We start from the raw sequence: 18,463 nt of genomic DNA, 5'->3' as shown, positions 1-18,463 counted from the left end.
TGTTTTTGTTAGTTATTTGAGAATTCTAAACATTATATAATGGGATTTTGAGATTTATCCTGAGTTCTGGGCATTTTCCACTCACCATGTTAACTGTCATATTCACCCCCAGTTGCTCCCCATCACTGCTCCCAGACCCACTTTCACCTCCGCACTTAGACCCTCCAACTTCCTGTCCTCTTTATTTTCTACCTGTCAACTCCAATTTGTGCTGCCCATTTACTGCTGTGCCTTAGACTCATCCACTGAAGTGTGGTTGACCTACCAGGAGCCATGTCCTTCAGAAAATTTCCTCTTCCTCCCCTAGAAGCCATAGCTCCTCAGATAAGCGTGGAGGCTCATCATATGGGTCAGCTTTACTGTGTGCAAGCAGCCGCATGTACGGTGAGTTCCCTCGTACAGTGGTTGTGTCATATCCAGAAGACACGGCTTCACCCTGGTTCTCCCTTATTGCTTGCTCTTGTAACCCTTCCACCCCCATTTTCTGCCATGGTCCCTGAGATTTGGAGAAGGGTGCAATGTAGATGTGCCCTTTGTCACTGAGCACCCCACAGCCTCGTAGTCTAAATACTTTGAACAGTTGGGAGATTTTTGCAGCCACTGTCATTCACTGTGCAAAGAAAGTTCTCTGAGGATATTCGAGAGTTACACTGATGTATTTGTACAGAGATATGAATTTAGAAGGCAGTTTGATAGTATAGCCAGTTAGCAAAATAACTATAGTAGACTTACCCCTGGGGCCCAAAAGCTCCCCAAACATGGGTTTGGGTTTTGATTTGCAGTACCAATCATGCATTTCCTCATATAAAGTGAGCCTTACCTTATAAAACCACTGGTTACTCCCATAACATTCTGCCACCTTTGCACCAATGGCCGTATCTTGCCATCATTACTACAGTTCCCAGGATTCACAGCTTGTTGTTCTTTGTCTTTTAGGTACAAGCTCCAGCTTTGCAGACACATAGGCCCTATTCTTTCTGCTTTGGTAGTCCTTTGTTCATTCCTTGAGTGTGAAGCTTGAGCACTGGCATTGCATATAAAGTTTTCTCTCTCTGTCAGGTGGTGAGCTCCTCAAAGCAATTAGCAAATCACAATGAGCAGCCCTTCCCAAACAAACAACCTTGCAAAGACTAGCAACAACTAATGAAAAAAGCAGCCATGAATTTAAAAGAGAGCAAGAAGGGGTATATGGGAAAGTTTGGAAGGAGAAAAGGGAACAGAGAAATGAAGTAGTTATATTATAATCTCAAAATAAGTAATAAACAAAAACAAAAGCAGCCTTTTTGCCTGCACACAAGCTCTGGACACTTGTCCTTGACTTTCTCATACCCGTCACACCAATGAGTCACTACAGCCTTTGCTTTTCACCCTTAAATATAACCTGCTACTCTGACTTACCACAGCCACCGAGATCATTTTGCTGCAGAGGTCATTGCAGACCAGTGTCTCCTAACTGCTTCATTGTTTGTGCTCTCAAGGACCCTCCTTGGACCTCTTCTGTAAATCCCAGTGCAGCTGAAATAAAGTTCCAACCTCCAGATCCCCTCCTGGTACTTTGTGATCTGTTTCCTCCTAGCCCTCCAGCCCCATGGGTATCCTTGCTTGCTGCTCTTCGGTCACATAGGCATCTTCTTTTTTCAAGTACATTTCTACTCCATGATGTCTGCTCTACTAGTATTGGTCCTATCATTCTCACCCAGCCAACTCCTGTTCACTGTTCAGATGTTATTGCAAACATGACATTTGCATCACATGTATGGGCTTTTCCACAGGCCAAGAGCCTGTTCAGTAGAACCTCTTCATTTTCTTTATAGCAGCTACTGGAATTTGGATTGATTGATTGATTGATTAATCACTTGGTTTTCTTTAATGTTTGTTTCCTTCACTGGAACAAAGACTTGCTGGGAAGATATGCTTCCTTCTGGCATTTTTACTGTTATAGACACGGTGCTAAGTGAGCACCTGAGGGTACAGAAGGCATTTGCTAAAAGTTTATAAAATTTTAGATAAAAAACAAATAGACAAAACTAAATTGTTCAAGTATGTCTCACAACATTGTACATATTTTTATTTAGTCTGTTTCGTAGCAGAGGAAACAAGTATATGGGTGGGGGTGGTAGCATGTGTGGTTATGTGTGTTTCTCTCTCTCTCTGGTTATGTGTGTGTTTTCCTAAGAGTAGATCATATTTCCACTGGTTTTTAATTTCTTTTGACTCTCAACTTTCCCTAACCCAACAACATGTGCAAGGTACAAATTACCCCACTTACGAGATCCTGAAATATCTACCTTTTGCCTGTTTATCCATAGCGGTCCATTCTACACTCAGATTTGCTACTCTAGGTGAGAACTTGTCCCTGTATTTTGGCAGGAGCTGTTCTACAAGCTGTTGCAGCCTATTTTATTATCCAAGGAAACTGAGGCAAGTCGAGAGTGGAGCGACTTGGCTGAGCTATAACAGGATCTCTCAGCTATCTGTCAAAGAACACAAAAATAGCAGGAAAGCTATTCAAACCACAGGCCCATCCAGAGCTGGCAGCAGGGCTTATTGTAGGTAACCACACTTAGCATCCTGTTCTGGGTTTGAAGTGCCCTAGTGATCATGGGGCAGGAAGCCTGAACACCGCCAACGCCAACTCAGTGCTAAAGAGGTTCTCACTCACAATACTTCTCAAACAATACTTGCTTGCAAGAAACCATGCTAAATGAACACACACACACACACACACAACACACACACACACACACCACACACACACATAGAGAGAGAGAGAGAGAGAGAGAGAGAGAGAGAGAATTTTCCTCGTGTTACCTAAAGACTATGAAATAATTAATTAGAACTTTTTCTGTTTATTTCATGGTTCCAATCATAACTCCATTCAACACACCCATGACTGAGTTCCAGCCACCTTTCTATGAGAATGTCCTTTAAAGTATCTCTCTGGTTTTCCCTGGGGCCTTGCTTGTCCTTGAGTTATCTTTTTTAACTTTTTAAAATTTTAATTAGAAAGAAAATTATTTTACATGTCAATCCCAGGTCCCTTTCCCTCCTCTCCTCCCCTGTGTCCCCCCCAACTAACACCCTACCTATCCCATACCCTTTCTGCTCTATGGGAGGAGGGGGTGAGGCCTTGCATGGGGGGGTCTTCAAAGTCTGTCTTAATCTTTGGGATCAGGCCTAGGCCAACCCCCTTGTGTCTAGGCTCAGGGAGTATCCCTCCATGTGGGATGGGCTTCCAAAGTCCATTCCTATGCTAGTGATAAGTACTGATCCACTACAAGAGGTTTCATAGGCTTCTAAGGTCTCCTCACTGACACCCACATTCAGGGGGCCTGAGTTATTTTTTCCTTTTACCCCACCCCCATCACTGATTATTCCTCTATAGGCTCAATTCTATTCTGTATTGGCTGCCATGTAGTTTTCCCAAAGGACATAGCAACAAAGAGCCTGTGCTCTCAAGTGGAGCTGTTTGCTCAAAAATCAGAGTATTCACTCACTAGCTATGCAACTTCAAGCTATTTGCCTATTCTCCCTGACCCTCTTAGCATGTCTGTAAAATGGGTATAATGGTAATAGATACTTTAGAGGACTTATATTTATGGAGCTAATACTTGTGAAGTATTTGAGATGGCTAAGTGCAGAGTATTGCCTTCTTTGTATAATCCAGCTGCTTTCAACTTCTGTATTTCCTGGAGTATTTGTTTGTTCCTTGAGTAAATGTTTTTGAAGATGTGTGCCCTGGGCACGTCGCTTGGCCTTGGGCACAGGCATCACCTAGGATGCTGTGTCAGCACTATCTCATGTTTGCATTTTATTTAAACTGCATTTGACTACTGAAGGAAATGAGTTTCTATTTGATTCAAATTTACTGTTAGGAAAATGAAGCACTGCCTACTGCATTACCAAGGAGCCTATCGATTTATTTTTTTAAATATGCATTTTTCCATACTAGAAATAAAATACCAATGACTTTAAGCTATTTTCTGCTCACCTTTCAGATCCAGTCTTCCTCCTTTTCCTTACACTCTCTGTGCCCCACAAGGATAGCTTTAAGAGCCGGTGTTCTTATCCTACGGTGTTCAGCTGTGTATAGTCAGTGGAAGTGGCTGGCAGGAGATTAGTGGGAGAGAGGAAGATTGGGCTGTCTTTCCCCATCCCTCGCTGCTGGCTTCCCCTCTATTCCCATCCCTCACTCTAGCAATGTCTAGACCTTGGAAAATACAGGATGCAACACAATTCCTAAAACCAAGAAAAAAAGACAGGGAGGAAGGAAGGAAAAAGGAAGTAAGAGAAAAAGGAAGAGAAGAAAGCAAGAAAGGAAGAAAGAAAAGAGGAAACAAAGAAGGAAAGAATAAGAATTTCCATTTAAAAGTTAAATTATGGGAATTTTGAAATGCTTACTTTTATCTTCCATATTCAGTTTGTATATAACTGTTTGATTGTTAGTATAGTGCATATATTTTCCATTTTATTTATTTTCAGAACTGCAAACAATTCTCTTTTAATGTTTTATTAAATCTTTGAGAACTTCATACATTGTAGTTCGACTATATTTACCCCTCTCAACCTCCTCCCAGTTCCCTTCCCTTTCCTATACCCACTAAACTTTGTGTTCTTATTTATTTATTTTAGCTAATTAAAACATTCTTTTTTGCAGATTTTTTTATTTGAATTAGAAACAAGATTGTTTTACATGACAGTCCCAGTTCCCTTCTCCCTCTTGTCCTTCCCTATCCCCCCCAACTAAAACCCTACCTATCACATATCCTTTCTGCTCCCCCTGGATGGTGAGGCCTTCCATGGAGTGTCATCGGAGTCTATCATATCCTTTGGGATAGTGCCTAGGCCCTCCCCCATGTGTCTTGGCTCAAGGAGTATTCCTCTAGGTGGAATGGGCTCCCAAAATCCACACCTATACTAGGGATAAGTATTGAACTACTGCAGGAGGTCCCGTAGATTTCCGAGGTTTCTTCCTGGGGTCTGGATCAGTCCCATGCTGGTATCCCAGCTATCAGTCTAGGGAGCAAGAGTTCCCCGATGTTCAGGTCAGCTGTAAAACATTCTTTTATTGGGCAATTTCTGCAACATTATTGTCTACTTCTTATTTATTTTTTACCTCATATTTATGAATATAGTGTGGCCACTAATTATTGCTGCCCTTGGGTGTGGTGCATAAACTGTATCCTATTTTTCACCTTAAATAGTCCATTAATCATTTTAATTGCTTGGGCATCATAATTGTTGTTTTAAATTACTGGATAGTGTTCCTTTGAGACTTATTTAAGATTTTTCTCTGTTAAAATCTACTCTTTCCCACAATTTGGCTGTACTTATAACAAATTCCTGTAAGTATAATCTTTGGCGTATTTAGTGGCACATTTGGCTATGACCTCATAGTCAAGAGATTAGACCAAGAGATCAACTCAAAGGAAATGAATATTTCGTGAGTCTCAATCTTATCCCCAAATTTCAGAGCAAAGGACTTCTTTTAAAAGGTGATCAGTCACATTCTTTAAAGAACATATTTGAAATATGTACAGTTATTTTCATATTTTTTCCATACAGCTTTTGCTTCCTATTTATTTATTTTTCCTTGCTATTTACTCCATCTATTGTTTTGTAGATTTGGCATTAACCTTGCTTTTATGACTAAAGTATCATTATTACCTTTCCCAGAGTTACTGACTTTCCTAAAGTGTTATGCAATCTTAGTGCTTATTTAACTGATGACTAACATATCAGTCTTGCTATTTTCATTAGTTCTTTGAGAATTTCATACAACATGTTTTCATTGTCTTCACATTCCCTCTCCCTCTCTTATGGATTTACACCCAACTTCTTCTCTGCCCTCCTCCATCAGGGCCAATTTGTGATGCCCAAATATTCTTCAGTGTGTGACTCTTCACTGATTGATGGTCAATTTATTTGGGGATGCGCTCTTAGCCAAAACTTGATCCTTATTTTCATAGCAGCTAAAAACTGCTGATAGCTCCTTGGCTAGGGTTGAAACTTTGTGCTCAATTTGTCTCACCATGCTGGGATTTGGTCTGGCTTGGTTGGGTCTCATGCATGGTGTCACAACTGTTCTGAGTTCATATGTACAGTTGCCCTGCTGTTTCCAGAAGACATTGTTTCCTTGTGGTCATCGCTGCCTCTGGCTCTTATACTCTTTCTGCCCCATTTTCTGCAATGACCCCTGAGCCTCTGGCAGAGGGGTGTGTGTGGTATATACTTTAGGGCTGGTCATTCTACAGTCTCTTAGTCTCTGTGCCTTGGCCCGGTGTTCTCTGTGTTGATCGTCATCTATTGCAGACAGAAGCTTCTGCTTGAGATACCTTAATCTATGGGGATAATGATTAGTCATTAGGAGTTGGTTTAATTCTACAGCCATTTATCAGAATAATAGTAGTAGGTCCTCTCCTAGGGTTTATTATCTCTCTAACCATAAATTCTTGGATAGATAATGGTGCCAGATATGGGTTTTTATCTTGTCGAATGGGCTTTCAGTCTAATCCGAAAGTGGATAATTACTCCCAAGACATTCCAGTCATTATTGCACCACTGGAGATGTCTTGCCAGGCCATTTGCTATTGTAGCACACAGTGAGGATTTCAGTGGACTTTGATCATATTTAACCCCCTCCCTCAACTCCTTCCAAATTAAAACGCCCTTCCCTACCACCCAACTTTATTTTTCAAAAAAAAAAAAAATCCACCAAGTATAGTTGGTGCTTCCCATATACTCCTGGATGTATGGCTTTTCACAGGAGTGTGGTCAGCCTATCAGGGGCCACATTCTTAAGAGAAGACTGATTCTCTCTTTCTCACATCCATCAATTACCAATAGCTCTTCAGCTGTGGTGGTAATTCATGTGTGCCTCCTATCTCCATGCCAGGATTTTGTCTGCTATGAGCTTGTATAGGTCTTGGCATAAGGGGTTAAGTGTGAACAATAGAACAGGAAGGGTTAGATTGATGTGGGACTTTCGAGAGCAGGGTTGGGAAGGGAATATGAGGAAGGGTAACTAACACTATAGACTTTTCAAAAAAGAAAACTTATTGTTGTAGAAGCTTCCTAAAGCATATAGATTAACATATATAAAAAGAGCTTAAATGGAGTTACCCTGTAACAGAGCAATAATGTCTCTACTAGATACTGCAGGCTTGCAAGTGAAAAACCAAGTGCCAGTAATGGGATACATTTATTTTTGGAGTTGTAGTTGACCAGTGAGGGTCCATAGACTCCCAAATGTTACAGACTGTTGCCCGTGCCTTGGTTGTCTCCCAGAACTTGATGATTAAGACCCCACTGCCAAGGCCAGGTGTTGGTGGCACACGCCTTTAATCCCAGCACTCAGGAGGCAGAGGCAGGCGGATCTCTGTGAGTTCAAGGCCAGGTCTACAGAGGAGTGCCAGGATAGGCTCCAAAGCTATACAGAGAAACCCTGTCTCAAAAAACCAACCAAACAGACAAAAGACCCCACTGCCAAAGACACTGTATACTTTAGTTATAGAATGTGGAGAAGTCAAGCCAGTACTGACCTGGAAGTTTCATCCATGCTGGGTAGACGTCATAGTGCAAGAAGGTGCTATGCCTGAAATCAAAGGACCAAAGTAATAATCAATATTTCACAGTTGTGGACCCAGAAAACTACAATAAGAACAAACTTGGCAAGGCACTTCTGGTGCAGTGGCATCACAAATGCCACAGGAGTAACCATCCACATTCTTTTTTTTTGTGGTTTTTCGAGCCAGGGTTTCTCTGTGGCTTTGGAGGCTATCCTGGAATTAGCTCTTGTAGGCCAGGCTGGTCTGGAACTCGCAGAGATTTGCCTGCCTCTGCCTCCCGAGTGCTGGGATTAAATGCATTTGTCACCACCGCCTGGCTTCACCAGCCACATTCTGATTGGATTTAAGGCCTACTCTATGAGATAAAACCCATGCCTGGCATTGTGACTGAGGCCAAGAACCTATAGTTAGATATAGTTAGATCACAAACCCTGGTAGAAAAACCTATTGCTATTATTCTGCCAATTGTCATAGTATTAAAGTCCTTCCTAATGACGCTAAGTTAAGGCCTCTCTCAGCCCTCTTCAAAGAAGCACCTTTTTTGTAGTAGATGACAATTAACACAGAGACCCACAACTGGTCAAGGAGTAGACAAAAAGGACTGTGGGGTTCTCAGCTATAAATGAACATTTATGTCACACATTTCACAAATCTCAGAGATCAATGTCTAAGAAGGGTGGGAAAGGTGTAAGAGCTATAGGTGGTGGGTGACGACAAGCAAATGCACTTTCTGGACACAGCCAGTTACACATATGAACTCACAGCGGTGTGCTTTACTTTTGATATTTTGTGCACCATGAGGTTTTACAATTAATTTTTTATTTTAAAACATTGCATTGTCATCATATTTACCTTTCTTAACTGAGATTTTTCTTATTGTTATTTAAGACAGGGTCTCATTAGGTACTTGTGGCTGTGATCCTCCTGCATCAGCTTCCTGGGTGCTGGGATTACAGGCTTACATCACCTTACACAGCAATGAACTGAGTTTTTGCTCTTGGCTGTGAGGGGTGTGTCCTTGCTTTCAGTCACCTTGCAGTCTTAGCATGGTCCAGCCCTGGGAAGGATCCAGGACATCTGACTGTTTCTTGGAGTGCTTTATTATACCATATCTGACATATGGAGCGTTTTGGAAGAGATGCTGACTGGCACAGCTCACTTCCCACTTGTTGGAAGCACACTTTCCCATGCCCTCTGCTGCCCGCTGCCTGCATGAGGTGGAGGTTTGGGTGACTGTGCTTTAGATTACCACTTTATTATGATTGCTTTCCCTTCTACAAATACTATCTAAATATTATGATGAGAAATAAAAATAAAACAAAAATACTGAAAGATGAAAGAGGAAAACTCATCATCCATTCTTCTTTCTCCAGGAACAAAAGAACAAAACAATTCCGGGTTTGGATAATTGACTGCAGCTGTCCACACAGACTAGCACACTAAGAGACCAATGTTCACCACCTCCATGATATCTTGATACCTGTGTTTGCTTCACTTGTACCCAAGGCAAGGTACATGTAAACAGAATGGAGCCAGGCTTCTTGGCCGAGATGAGTAGTTTTCTCTTTGAACTATTCTCAGTGGTGCCAAGCCTGTGGACTTAATGCTTTTGTGATTTTTGATTTCCCCATACTGTTCTCAAGAGAAAAATAGCCTCTGGTGTCGAAACAGACAAGCTAAAATCAGACCAACAACCTGCCATTGTAGGTTTCATCTCATAGGTAGGAAATGGAATTTCCTGCATGTTGGCTAATGTGGAGATACTTCAAGCCTATTATGATCTCAGGTTATCCTTGGAAGTGTATATGCAGATCATCATTTTATAGGTGGTGGGCTTAGGTCAGTTATCTATCAAAAGTTAAACACTGTCTCCAATTAGCAGTGTGGAATTTTGGACTTGGGTTTACATAGTTTGACTTTGAAGTCACCATGCTCCATAGCCAGTATAGCCAGGAGGGCTTATTGAGCTATGATGTCAGCCTCTGTCTTTTCTACACTCCCTCTATCTTTTCTACACTGCACAGCCTCTAGCATCATGTCCTCTGTTGCTCTTAACCACCTTGATGTTGCACTCTGTCTCAGCAGTAGCCTTCCTACTGCCTGAAGGTTTTCCTTAAACCCATGGTGGGTTAAGGCTGAGAGGATCTCTGGGGAGTATGGCACAAAGGTAGGTGACAGTGGACTGTCGTGGTTTGAATGAAAATGGTCCCTGCAGATTCATGTATTTGACCACTGGGTCACCAGTTCGTGGTGCTGTTTGGGAAGCTTTAGGAGATGTGGATTTGACAGAGGAAGTATGTCACTAGGGGAAAGCTTTCTGAGTATGAAGCCATTTCCATCTTTCCCTCTTTGCCTCATACTTCCCATTTGAAGATGTGAACTCTCAACTCTCTGTTCTAGCCAGCAGGCTTCTACTTTGCCATGATGACTTTTACCCTTCTGGTGCCATAAGCCAAAGTTAGCTGTTCCTTCCTCAAATTTGCCTTGGTCATGATGTTTTCTCATGGCAATGGAGAAGAAACTAATATATGGATCTTGTTGGTTTTCATAGAACTCCTAGCACTACAGAGAACACGTGCTGCATAAGGTGTCAAAGAAGTTTGTGGCAGGCGGATCTCTGTGAGTTTGAGACCAGCCTGGTCTACAAGAGCTAGTTCCAGGACAGGCTCCAAAACAATACAGAGAAACCCTGTCTCGAAAAACCAAAAAAAAAAAAAAAACCCCAAAACAAAAAGAAAAACAAAACAAAGAAGTTTGTGTTAGAAACATAATTTAAAAAGACTCACAAGGACATTGCTTTCTAGAAACTGTTCACTTAATGAAATTTTATATTAATATAAATTGAATTTTCACTATGATTCTTACTGCTGCTTTTTGAAACCCTGGTGTGATATATAACACTCGAGCTTTCCTAATTGTATTTTAGTCGTGGGATCTTGGATTTTCAGCTGGCAAGATGTTTCCAGAAGAGTAGATAAAGAAATCTCTTCAAAGGACTGGCCTAGAACAAGCCAGGAGGTCTGCACTAGGCACTTAGTATCTGTGTAAAGTCTAGATGTGAGGTCTTGACATAGGGGTCACAGCTGTGGGTGGGTAATCAGAAGTATTGGTTTCCACTTGAAACTCCAGTCATCTGGTTGACCTTGGGCAGGTTCCTTGCCCTCTCTGAGCCTAAGATATCTCTTCTGTGATTGAGACAGAGCTGAAATCATTGATTTCAATTTGTGTGTCTTGGTATTCGCTAGTGTTTCTACTGTCAGAGCTGGCATAGGTAGCTATGGAGAACAGCTTCCTGCAAATTGCTTCCCTGTGGACGTCACCAAGCTAGGCCATGGTGATGTTGTCTTACTACCTCCTCCTCCACGACAGTCTTTGGACAGTGAATGCCTCCCATCCACAGTCCTGGGGTCATGTTTGTGTGTGAACGTGATGTACAGGCATTGAACTGAACCCAAAGGAATGTTTCAGGTTTGCTCTTGGCAGAGTCCTCTTTTCCCTGCTCCCTAATGAAGGACGGGAAGGCCAAGAGAGGCCTCCCATGGCTCTTCTTGGCTGTTGCCTCCCTCTTTAAACAATGGCTGGATGCGTTCTGAAGAAACAAGAGGAAACATATGGATTGAATTTCCCCCAAGCACACTGCAGCGAGGAGTGGGTTGGAGGCTAGGTGTGGGAGGGTGGGGAGAAGGGGAGGTTTGGCACAGCAGGCCGGGAAGCAGGAGTGTCATGAGAGGTGGGCAGGAGGGTCCACCAGCAATGTCCAGGTGTACTTCAAACCAGGCACAGTGGGACAGGCCTTGGGAATCTCAGATGTGTATGATGGGACATGCAGAACAGGCAGTTATTGCATCAGGCCCAGAGGCATCCGCAACTTGGCTTCCTCAAGGGTCTGAATGTTGAGGGATCCTTCCTGAGGAAGTTGGGTCTAACTCAGTCCTGTTCCTCCTGCAGTGGGACTGACAGTTTGGGATTTACTTAGGTTTAACCCAAACAGCATTAAACAATGGGTGTGAATCCTGCTTCTGTTGCCAAACTACTCAGGAGAGATGATGGGCTCTCATTGTCATTATAGACACATGTGCTGATGGCAACTTAGAGGACAAGGAAGAGAGGGTGGGATCGCTAGGGGGCTTCAGGTACTCCACTGCTGTCATAGTACTGTGCTTTCCCTCATCCTCCTCATCCTCCTCATCCTCCCCATCTCTGTGACTGACTCTTCTGTCTCTTTGTTGCCCATCCCTCCCCATCCCTCAGAACTGACAAGCCACACAAAGTTCCTCTGCCATAAATGTATGAGAACTGAGACTAATCCGAATATAGTAAAAGTCCTGATGATTGAGAGTCCGTTTCTAAGATACAGCAGCTGGCTGTTGGTCTGGCTCTGTGTGAGTACTCATAAGGCCTTTTCCTTCGTGAACTGTGGGCCTCATTTCTGCCACCTCCTTCAGAATGAATCTTTTCAGTTTACATGTGGCACTAACTACAGTAAAAGACATTCCTACCTCATTCTTGCCCATCAGATTATCCTTATGAATCTATATTTTACTGAGAATTGTCCATCCCTTTAGGACTGGTTTTTGAATTATGGTTCCACTGGGGAAAATACTGGCTCTACTGAGCTCGGTCTTCATTTGTAACTCCTAATTTGTTTAAGTCTGGCTTTATGCCATCCCCAGCCTACCTCGTCACCAATGAGTTCATCTTTTTTAATTTGCCTATTGTTGCTTCTCTTGTGAAGTCTGTTCTACCTCGTTCAGGAAACCTTGGTGGGTTTCCTTCTAATAACTGCATAGCATTGATCTCACAAGACACTTCAAAGGGCAGAGAGTCCATGCACTTTCAAATGGAATAATCACAATGGAAGAGCACTGTTCAGTTCTTGGCTAACCACTAATGTATACGGGTAACTTGGATTTCGTGAGAATAGAGTATATACAGGCAAACGCCCTCAACAAAATGTTCTTGAACTGGGTGGGATATTTAATCTAATGCCTCACTTTTATGTTCAAAGGTGGAATTTACTCAAGAGCTTCAATGACTGAATCAGAGCTGCTAAGAAATATTTGATAGCAAAGGCAATGTTTATCCATGTACGCCTGATGCCCAGGGCATGTGTTTGATAGTCACTTTATAGATTGCGTTGAATTGAAAATTAATTATAGAAAGCCTGCATCTAACTGCTGATGAAGTGAAGGTTATAAACAGGTATCAGGACATTTAAACTTTTGGACAACATTGGGATTAAATTATAACCAAGATGCTCAAGGTATTAAAAAAGAGTGCCATGACAGCATCTCTTAAATTTTAATCTTGGCAGCTAGTTCTTATCTGTTTTTCCCTTTCCAGGATATCCCTCTTTATTGTCCTGTCCAAATCATGGAACACTTAAAATATGCAGTTGGCTTAACACTGAGCAAGCCATTTCCTTTCTTTTTGATAAATATTCCAGATTTTGAAAGAACACCTCTAAGAACCAATTTTACAATGAGATTTATTTTAAAAAGGATGTCTATAAAAAGTAAAGGTTTTCATGTCCCTTGGATGACTCAAGAGCCTATGTTTTTTGAAAAGCCTCAGTGTATACAGACTCTGGGAAATATCTTAAATACAATGTTTACAACTACTCAAGTGGCATCAGAATTAAAGAATTCATTTGCTATATTACCTCCCACACACCAGAGGGCACTGTGAAAATTTTAATCATTTTTCTTCATAGAGACCAAAGGTCTAGGCAAGCCTAGTGGCTGTTTTTGATTCCTAGAATTTTCAGGAGAGAAGTTGAGAATTAACTCTTGCAGTTTGTTCTCTGATCTCCATATGCAAGCCCACACCTGCACTAACACACACACATACACCATATATACACACAATAATAATGAATATAAATAAAATTAGTAGTAAGAAGAAAGACACTCAGACTTGGCAAAGAGAATACTGTACTAAGGGACTCGAGTCTTGGCCTTAGCCATGTCAATAATTCTGTCCTTCGGTGATCTTGTGGGGCTGGGGGGGTGGATTCTTCAATTTTCTGAGTCTAGTTTTCCTAATCTATCACATGAAGGGACTAGATAAAGCCAGTTTCCAAGGGAAATGGTGATTTTGTCCTTTAGGGGCGCCTGTGATTACAGAGCTGAGTGTAGAAACCAGAGATGTGGCTGAACATCCCACGGTGCACCCAACAGCTACCATGTATGCTTAATTTTAACTCTTAGTTTGACCTGGCGCTAGTGAGACATACCTTAGGATGTGTCTGCTGGAGCCTTTCCAGAGGGTTGGCTAAGCAGAGAAAATGCCCCCTTCATGTGGGCAGCAGCATCCCACAAGCTGGGGTTAGCATTTTAGACTATGAAAAGAGAAAACGACAAAACATTGCCTCTTGTCTGCCTCTCCTCCCACTGAAACCGAGACCCAGCTACCTGCTGCTGCGGCCATGGACCCACCTGCTCCGTGCCTTCCTGATGGTGATGGATTGGAACTCTTCAGACTGTGAGCCCAGCAAACCTTTCTTCTCTCAAGCAGCTTCCTGTTGGGTGTTTGGTTACAGTGATGAGAAAGATAACAAATGTGCACCCCTACAACAGCAGCAGCGCTCATGTTGAGAAACCCTGAACTAGTGGGCCAGTGTGGCTCTTTCCATATCTAGAAATCCAAGTCTTTAAATTTGTTCTTTTGGAAATTTATTTAAAATCAAGTGCTTTCTTATTTCTGAACCATGCATTCCTTCTCTGGGAAAAAAAAGAGACTAAACACTGTAACCCTGAAGATTCTTTTGGCTTTAAAAGGCTCAAGCCTGTGATTAACAGGGGAGAATTGAAAATAAATGTTATGATTTTAAATCCAAGATAACACAAGTCATTCTACATTTTTGTCTCAATTAAAACCAGTGCTGAGCAAGTCCTCTATCCCCACAGGGGAAGCCTGTCGTGGGCTGAACTCAAACTGCAGATGTCTTTTTTTTTTTTGCCAATAGTATATATTAGAATTTTGTGAATTAGGGGCCAACATTAAAAGATGGAGTACATCCAGTAAATACACAGATTTCCAACTTTTTTTTTAAAGCCAGAAAACCTATCAATCAACTCTGGGCCTCAGTTTTGCCTGGCAGAAGTTAGGTCAAGCTGAGAAAAGCTATCTTCTGAATTCCCAGTTCACCAGAGTTCCTGCCTTACAGATTTGGATCCTACCTGACCATCTTTTATTTGCTTACATTACCTAGTCAGCTGACCCCTCTAGCTAGCAGCATTTACTATTTGTGTTCTACAGTCAGTGGTGCAAACGTGGCATACCCAGAAATGCATGTGGTAAGCTCTTAGAATTGTGTCATCTCAGAATAAATTAAATGAAGTTAAATGTGTGAGTGGAGTCCAAGCAATCAAGGGGAGGGCAGAATGGGGAGAGAAGCCTTTGTTACAGCTTGTGAAATAATCTGAAGAGCTTTAATGGACAGTATGAGGCAATGTTGTTCTGTGTCTGCCAACTAGCAAATATGGTCCCTAGCTAGCTTATTAGGAGTGCAATGACCTGATGGGGCACAGGCCAGTCCTGTTCTTGCTGATGCACACTTGCAACTGAATTATCATGCTTGTTTTCTGGAACTGCTCTTGCAGTGCTATTTAAACAAGGGTTTGGGCAATGGATTCTTGAGATGACTTGGAATGACTTCACATGAATGAGATTTGAAAAGTCTGAAGCCATTGATTTGGAGAAAGGTGACTCTGGATGTAAAGAGGGGTTTGTTTTCCCCAAATATTGGTACCAGTGTGTAGGGAGAAATCCTGTTTACAGGTACCTCTGACCACACCCAATTTGGTGTGGTCGTAACAAGGGTTTAAGTAGTTGGGAGGTATGCATACGGGTCTCTTTTTCTCTCTTCCCCTTGGCTGAGCAGACTAGGAGACATCTGGTGGGTCACTCCTGCTCTGGTGTAAACCTGGTCACTGGCTCCATCATGTGAGTACTTCCTTAATAAACTATCTGTTATCAACCTAGTTCTAGACTCCACTTTGTAAACCTCCTTACCAGTGTCTTGAGGCAGAACAGGTGAGCATCATGTCTTCCCACACACCCTCAGGCTTGACTTGAACTCACTGTGTAACCTAATACTGCAATTCTCCAGACGCCCAGTGTTGGGATTTTAGATGTGTGCCACTATACCTTGCCATCAGTCTCTCTTCTGATCTTCAGCTGCCTCATAATAAGAGGCTTTGGTTTTTAGTATTTACCCCTTATCTAAGAAATTCTATCTGTGAAGGACAATTAATTGTGAGGAAAACTGTTAACTATGTCAAATGAATTCAGAGCTTCGGTAGTTGGGTGGCTGCAGAAGGCCAAGAAGCTCAATACTTAGCGTTTTCTTAAATCCCCTGCCAAGGCCACAGTACTCTTAGGTTATGAAGACCAAGTTGTAGTTGATGTGTGGCTTCCAAAGTCCCTGCTACAGTAACCAGGTGATAGAGCCCTCAAGTGTGAGCGGGTGGACCTCAGGAAGGTAAGCACTGCACAGTGAAATGCAAATCTGTATTTTCTTCGTTCTTCCTTCCAGCAGTCTAACTCAGAGAGCACAGTCGACAGCAGCAGCCAGTTTGGAAAGGCCCATCCATCATGGCAGATGTCTTGCTGGAGCAACTCACCTTGCACTGACTGCTTCCCATTCTCCTCGGCGTTGCTTTCCCTTCTGCTCCATTTTGTATCCACAGGATTGTACCTCCTCCATAGCATTTGCACCGAATCCTTGCTTTGGGCTTTGTTTCTTGGGAGTTTATCTAAGGAAACCATGGTGGAAGCTTCAGACTGCTGCCTGGGTGTGGTTTTAGTGTTTAGAGAATCGGATCTTCTATGAAGGCGAACATTTTAAGTGGAATATGTAGCTCCACTGTGATCTTTAAAAGCCCATATCTGTGTGCACATTTAGACCCACCTCCTCCCTTTGCCACTGTGTACTCTTGTTGGCTATTTACTGCTTCACAGTGGTACTCTCTCACTTATATATGAGGGTGTAACTCATCTGTATGGTTATTATAAAAACTAAAGAAGGTATCTCATGCAAGCTTCCTTGTCCCTGGCTTCTCAGCACTACGGACATTTTAGGCTAGGTGCCTAAAATGTGTATTATAGCATGTTGGTAAACATCCCTGACCTCTAATTATTAGATGCAATAACCTCCACAAAGCTGTGACAATCAAAACTATTTACACATTGCCAAATACTTGTGGAGGCACAATTTCCCCAAATTGAGAAAAATTAACTTGTTCTTAGCTGACAGCTGGTGCCAAATTCTAGATATGCAAGTCAGGCCATCTGAGACCTTCCAGTTAGTCAGTCTCCTGGCAGAATGCATATGTATGAATGAGCCTGCCAAAAACCATCGAAAGAACCATCCATATTAAACTGTGAGAAATTGTGATGAGTTTCATCATGACATCTTCATGCATAGATGCCATTTATCCCTTCCTGCTGTCCACCCCATGTCCTTCTTCCACTTTGGTCTGCATCCATTCCTTCCCCATTTATTCCTCTATTGCCTTTTCTAATCATATGAATGACATTACTTTATTTCCTGCCTCTCTTAAGATCTTCTCCTCCTCTCAGATGATCTCCTATCTGGGACCGTGACCTAAAACACACATATATAAACACACACACACACACACACACACACACACACACCTATAAATACATACATACACATGCCTATGAATAATACATATGTGCAAGTACATACATATATACATATGTATCATACATATAAAGTTTAAGTCTAGGTTCCACATAATGAGAGAAAGATGAAGCATTTGTCTTTCTAAGTCTGGCTTATTTCACTTAACATGGTGACTTTTAGTTTCAACCGTTTTCCTGCAAATGTCATGATTTTATTTTTCTCTTTTATTTTTCTCGTATTTATGTGTGAATTCTACATAAAATTCCATTGTATATATGTGTCACATTTTTGTTATCCATTCATCTTTTAACTAATATTTTGGTAGGTTTGATTTCCTGATCATGGGGAGTAGTTAAGTAATAAACACAAGTGTATCTATGGTATACAACTGTAGAATCCTTCAAGTATATATGCAAGAGAAGTATGGCAGGGTTATTTGATAGTTCTGGTCTTAGCAGTAACCCCACTGCAATGAATAAGAGTTCCTCTTTTGCCACATCCCCACCAGTGTTTGTTGGCATTTGTTTCCTTGTGATGGCCATTCTGATAGGGGAGAGCTGGACTCTCAAATTACTTTTAATTGCCTTTCTCTGATGGCTAAGGATGATGAACACTTTTTCAAGAATTTATTTATTGTTGCATTTCTATTTTTGAGAACTGTCTATTCAGTTCATTAGTTATAAGATGAGTTGGATTTTTGGAGTTCAACTTTTGCAGCTCTTTTTATAGCCTAGATATTAATAAGCCCCGTCTGGAGAGTAGTTGGCTGAGGACATTTTCCCATTCTGTTAGGCTGGCTGATGATTGTTTCCTTTGCTGCGTGGCAGCTTTTGGACTTCCCATAGTCCCACTTGTCAGTTCTCGGCATTATTTCCTGAGGAAGCACTGCCTTTGGAGAAATCTTCTCAGGAGCCGCTTCCTCTGGAAATCAGAGAAGCTTTTAGAAAGCCAGGCACAAGCTCGGAGGGTTGCATGAAGAGCTAGGAGAACACAGAGACCTCTCACAACGAAAAGGACTGGCCTGCAATCAGGGGGCATTTCTCACCCTTGGGCTTGGGATTCTGATGAGTGATCATTTGGATTTCAACATTGCTCTCAAGCTGTAACCCTTGTTCGTGTTCCCTATTTTTTCACTGGGGTGAGGTAGTGTTTTGTAGATGACCTTTCTCTATCAGAATGTTGAATGGAGCTTTAAAGTTTCTGTTCAAGAGTTTCTCTCCTGAAAACCTCACTTACTGAA

This window comes from Cricetulus griseus, chromosome 2, assembly GCF_003668045.3.
Source record: "Cricetulus griseus strain 17A/GY chromosome 2, alternate assembly CriGri-PICRH-1.0, whole genome shotgun sequence".
Taxonomy (NCBI): Eukaryota; Metazoa; Chordata; class Mammalia; order Rodentia; family Cricetidae; genus Cricetulus; species Cricetulus griseus.
Note: the sequence above shows the minus strand (reverse complement) of the source record.